Genomic DNA, 6,542 nt, shown 5'->3' with positions numbered 1-6,542 from the left:
ATGAGGCAGTTATGAGTGAGAGGCCAAACTCCTACTGAAGTGCGGAGTTTTCTAGGATTGGCAGGATACTACAGAAGGGTCACGGATTTTTTGAAAATTGCCACGCCATTGACCAATTAACCAGAAGAATCAAAAGTTTGAATGAGGCAGAATGTGAGGATAGCTTTCAAGATTGAAGCAAGATTGGTAACCTCCGGTGTTAGTGCTTCCAGATGACCAGGAAACTTTGTGATATTCAGCGACGCTTTACATAAGGATTGGGGTGTGTGTTAATGCAACACAGTAAGGTGATCGCGTATGCGTCAAGACAGTTTAAAACCGTATGATTGAAGTACCCGACGCATGACTTGGAACTAGCCGCCATAGTATTCGCACTTAAAATTTGGAGACATTACATCTACAGAGAGAAGTGTGAAATCTACACAGATCACAAGAGTTTAAAGTACATTTTCACTCAGAAGGAGCTCAATATGAGGCAAAGGAGATGGTTGGAATTGATCAAGGACTACGATTGCTCGATAAATTACCATCCCGGAAAGGAGAATGTTGTGGCCGATGCACTAAGCAGAAAAGAGAGATTGAATATGATGGCAACACCAAAGGAATTGTCTGAAGAGATTAAGAAATTCGGATTAGAACTTTGTAAATATGGAAGGTTGAAGAAGTTTGTCGTGCAATGACTTTTCAGCCAACACTAGTGGAAAAGATAAAGAACGTCAAGAAGAAGTAATGGAGAAAGAGAAGAATCAGTTCTAGAGAGGAGATTAATACTCAAAGGGATGAGCAAGGGATACTAAGGTTTTCCTCAAGAATTTGGATTCCTCATGTACCGGAATTGAAGAATGAGATCCTACAAGAAGCCCACAATTCAAGATTTTCAATCCACCCGGGAAGCACCAAGATGTATCGGGACTTAAAGCAGAACTTTTGGTGGCCAAATATGAAGTGAGAGTTGGCAGAATGGGTTGCGAAGTGTTATACTTGTCAAAAGGTGAAGGCAGAACATCAACGACCAAGCGGATTAATTCAGCCCCTAAAGATTCCAGAATGGAAATGGGAAATATTGCTATGGATTTTATAGTGGGACTACCATGAACGAAATCCGGTCATGACGCTATATGGGTTATACTTGATCGTCTTACGAAGTCGGCGCATTTCCTTCCAATAAACGAGAAGTCGTCATTGGACAAATTGGTTCATCTGTATGTGCGCGAAATCGTACTAAGGCATGGAGTACCCGTATCAATAGTTTCAGACAGAGATCCCCGATTTAACTCGAGATTCTGGAAGCAATTTCAGGAATATCTTGGCACGAAGTTGAATATGAGCACGACATACCACCCGCAGACTGATGGTCAGAGCGAAAGGACAATTCAAACAATCGAAGACATGTTGCGCAGTTGTGCAATCAATTTTGCAGGAAGTTGGGACGACCACTTGCCGTTGATTGAATTCTCTTACAACAATAGCTATCATTCCAGTATCGGCATGCCACCATACGAAGCTTTGTACGGGCGAAAATGTAGATCACTAACAAGTTGGGATGAAGTAGGAGAAGGAAGAATTCTCGGCTCGGAATTGGTACAACAGTTGTATGACACAGTCAAGTTAATTCAGAAAAGGTTGCTTGCTGCTCAAGATAGACAGAGGAAGTATGCGGACCCAGTGCGTAAGGATGTTCGATACCAAGTTGGTGAAGCTGTTTTGCTGAAGGTGTCACCTAGAAAAGGGTTGTTTAGATTTGGCAAGAAAGGGAAGTTAACACCTAGATATATAGGTCCTTTTGAAATTTTGAGTCAAGTGGGGAAGGTGGCCGAGTTGGCCTTACCACCTCAGTATCAACATGTGCATAATGTGTTCCATGTGTCATTGCTTAAGAAGTACAATACTGACGCTAGCCATGTAATAGAATTTGAACCTGTAGAAATTCAGGCAGACCTGTCATTTGTGGAGCAACCTGTCAAATTACTCGACTGGCAAGTAAAGAGTCTTATGAATAAGTCAATAAAGTTAGTGAAAGTACTTTGGAGGAACCCCAAGGTCGAAGAATCAACTTGGGAGTTAGAGTCTGATATGCGTTCCCGGTATCCTCATCTGTTCTCTTAGATTTTGGGGACAGAATCCCTTAAGGGGGAGAGGATGTTACGACCGGCATTTTATGTATATTATCTGTGGATTTGTGTGATATTAAAGCCGTAAGTGAATATACTTAATGGCTGTACCTTGTGTGAATGAAAAATTTCTGCATTTTAAATTTGATTTATGTAGTATATGATTTTTCAAAGCGAGAGTTTATTTTTCCCTTATTTTTAATTTATAAGGAATATTCTAAACCTTGGAGAAATTTTCTTTTAAAAGTTATTTTATTCACAAAATTTCAAAAGTGATTTTACAAAATTTCTAAAAATCCAAGTTATTTTGGTATAAATTTTATAATTTTTACTTGTATTTTATTTTATAAAAATAAATCATTACAAATTTTATTGGTTATAATTATCAAATTACATAAGAGACCTTGCATGCAAATCACCCTTCTATTCTCTCAAAGGGCAAATAAGACTTTTCCAACCCCACTAACTCATTTGATTAATACCAAATTACTAAATTAGCCTTGCATGCAAAATGGCCTAACTTTAGCTAAAGGACATTTTTGTAAGTTCTCATTTCCACTCATTATTTGTCAACCAAAAGCATAAAACAAAAGTTTAAGTGGGAGAAGTCATTCCACTCATTCCACACTCCAACACCCCACAAATTTTTCTCCCCTCCCCTCCCACCATTGTTCTCGGCCGAAGGCCAAATTCCCCACCCCTTCCATTTTTCAATTCATTCTTCATCTTCCCAAGTGTAAATCTTCTACTTACATTCATCTTATATACTTTCCAAGTGTTTTGTGACTTGGAAGTTGAAGTTCCATGGATGCATGTGTAGTTCTTACGTGATCTCCAATGAGAAACTCTTGATTCTTGTGAATTCAAGAGCTCTCTATGAGATATATTATGTATATGCTAACTAAGTGTTTTATGGAGATATCATGCTTTAAAATCCTTTGCATGCTACTGAAATTTCATTATATATTTATGTTTAGGCATGCATGCTAGTTTTAAGATATTAAAATGATGATCAACCATATTTTGCATGCTACTCTTTTCGAAATCATGTTGTTATGTTTAAAAATCTATAAATTTGAAATATGTGTGCTTAAAATAGATTTTTTCCATGATAAATTTCTTATTAGTAGTTAAAAGAAGTTATATTTCATAATTATTAAGGATGAGTAATAGGTGCAAGTCGATTTTGCAAGCATTTAAAACTTTACGCCTAGCCGAAATCTTGTTATGTGTTTTCCATGAGTTGCATGTCATATTTTTAGTTGCATGTTGTTAATTTTTGGGCATGGATGATCTTCCCTTCTGTTGAGACACTATTTTAGGACATTAAGACACTAGGTTTGCTTTGGAAAGAGTTGGGTGCTTGGTTTTTAAGTTGGAGTTAAGGTAAAAAGGGATTAGTTGGTGTTTTCATTTTTTTCCAGATTTGATGCACTAGTTTATGGGGAACTTTTGAATGAGCATTTTTGTGCACTTTGAGGCCCAAGCCACCAGAAGTTAGTATTGGGAGTATATAAAAGGTTTTAGGAGTTGGTTAGAGGTTTGCATGTCGTTTGGTTAGGTGCTCAAGTAGAATCACAAAATCTGTCCAGCAGGGGACAGTTTTCTTGCAACTTAGAAATAGGGAGATTTGACCATGTCATGGGTAGGCCCTCATTAGGCCCTATTGGGCCTTAGTTAGAGGGAGTGTCAGAGAAGTTTTTCCAGCCATAGTTCATAGGATATGAGAACCATGTGTCACAAGTTAATTCAAGTCAGGGCGTTTTCTGCCAAGGAAAATAGGGGAACCTTCGACTTTAAGCTTAGGCCCAAGAAGGCCCAAGCTAGGCCCTTGAGCCACATCAAGTTTGGGAGATGCCCTAAGGTCAGGAGAGTCTTGTGTAAGAGTTTTGAAGGAAAACTTAAGAAACCATAGTTGTCATTCTGAAATTTATACCGGTGAGCACTTTCACTTAACACATAGTTTTAGAACATTTAGGAGTGAGATCTAGGTTGACCACCATAGTTGTAAGATAGTATAAGGTCAGTAGAGAAAAAGGCCCAAGTGAGGGTCAATAGGTCTTGGATATTTTAGTAAAGGCACATCGAGTTAGGAAGCCAAAATTAGAAGACTTTGTCTAGTTTAGCGACCAAGTGACTTAAGTTGTGAGTCGAGATCATCCAAGCCTAGTGTTGCATTATGGTGTATATGGTGTTATTTGGTATTAATATATGATATGTGAGTATATGTGGCTATGTGTGTGCAATTATATTTATAAGGTGAATATAAATTAAGTGCATATAGGCCTAAGTGCCATCTGTGTTTAAATTCGGGTTGTAAATAGGTTAAGTTGGTGAGAATATATTATAATGAGGATTATTATTATTTATGTAGGATCTCGAGATGAGGGAAAACTTGCCATAAAGGTCGAGCGAAGCTTCCAGTTGCTCCTACCAGTCAGACCAGACCAGCCTTTCTCAAGGCAAGTGATTCAACCTATCTTCGTATTCACTGCAATTGTGTAACAAATAGTTCATATATATTGACGCAACTATCCTGAGTCATTTTAATATATTTAAATCAACATATCTTATGTTCATCTTTGAATCATATAGAAATGCCATGAACCCTCGAGTACGTATTGCAAAGTAGTCTTATCATGATAGTATATTAAAGTAAGCTGAATGCCATGATAAAATAAAGGGTTGTTATAATACTTGATTGATCCTCTTGATTAACATGCTAATGATTCCTAAAGTGCTGATATCTCACCCTGATGCTTGAACCCTTATAGAAACTTCACCTCGATACCTAAAAGCCAGATATTTATCAAAGTTGTTCCTCATTGATTGATACCCCTCTTTCTTATTTTAAAGCTTAACAATTCTGATATATCCTGAGTTAAAGATCATTCTTCATACCTTAACACCCTTAGTATTCATGAAGCTTATCTTCTTGATGATCTAGCACTTGCACCTTGACGAGAAACCATTGCTTAAAGCCCAGTTTGGCACTACCCCTTCATAATATCCAATAGCCTCACTAAACTTCCTTGTCCAGGTTTTAATATGAAATCCTTTCAGTTACCCTAATAGAGTAAAGTTTAGTGGATCATGGCCCTGAGATTTAGCACCATATTTCCCGTGTTTCGAGTTGAACTATAATCCCTTGATAAAAATATTACTGTTAAAAGAGATTTTCGGTCATAATTCGGCATCAGTTTTTGAAATAAATAAAATGTGGATTTTCAGTCCCAAAGGGGGATAAATGTTTTCTTTGAATAGTGGATCTGGACTGAGACGCGAGTCCTTTCCACACTTATATTATAGGCTTAAAAGTTGCCTAGGGATCCCATTAATGTTTTAGAAGCCCGCGAGGTTCGGGATTACTTCGCGGCTGATCACCGGCTGTAATCCGTAGCGTCATAAAATGATTTTGATTAAGATGTGATTTTAAAATTGTTTTGATACAAGCAAAATGATTCCCTCACCCATAGTTTTATCTCTCGTTATCATTGGTTATGTCTTTCCATTGTCATTCTTTAATGTATATCTCGATTTATGTTTTGTATCGTATTGTTTAGCACTTGTTGAGCATTTGGCTCACTCCTTGCTTTACCCTGATATTACAGCTAACAACTATGGTTAGATTCAAGCAGACTGCCCGTAAGACCTGTGATGCAGATGCTTATGTTCGAGCTCAGGTAGAATAAGAGATAGTAGTTTTGTGTGAGGACTCGCTATTTAAAATCAGTTGTAATAGATGGTAGTGTTGGGCTGTTCCAAACCCTAAACTGTAAGATCTTGGAGTTGGTTATGTTTACTTCTTTTTAAAATGTTGTAATAGTTTATTTAATTTGCTGTTTAAGTTGGGGGCGTGACAACATCTCTCCTGATTGCAAGGAAGGAAAAGGTGATAAAGGCCAAGCACTTATCACAAATAAGAAAAACTGGGCAGACACTTCAGAATCTGAAGAAGAGGTAAACTATGCCTTAATGGCAAATGTTGATAGCAGTTCTGATGCTAATGAACTAAAGGTACCTCTATCAACTCTTGCTTTTGATATAGAAGATACTTAGTTGAGATTATTTCTGAAAAAAAGTTATATTAGCTATAGAGATCAGACTTTAGAGAATGAAAGATTAAAATCTGAAAATCTAAAGTACAAAAACAGAAATAGCTATCTTGAAGAAGAGTTAGTCAAGATGAACACTATTCAGAAAGAGAGATAATGCTGTGTATGTTAAGAATGAATTGCTTAAACAGAGTGATTATCTAAAACCTGAATTAGAAAAAGAAAGAGAAATCATCAGGACTTGGACTAACTCAGGCAAAACAACTCAGAATATTCTAAGTAGTGGAAACTGGAAAGAGGGGTTAGGTTATAAAGATGCTAAAAGTGAGAAAGGAATTTTGCCAATTAAGCCAATTGCTATCAAACAGGTTGTAAA

This window comes from Apium graveolens, chromosome 1 (genome assembly GCF_009905375.1).
Source record: "Apium graveolens cultivar Ventura chromosome 1, ASM990537v1, whole genome shotgun sequence".
Taxonomy (NCBI): Eukaryota; Viridiplantae; Streptophyta; class Magnoliopsida; order Apiales; family Apiaceae; genus Apium; species Apium graveolens.
Note: the sequence above shows the minus strand (reverse complement) of the source record.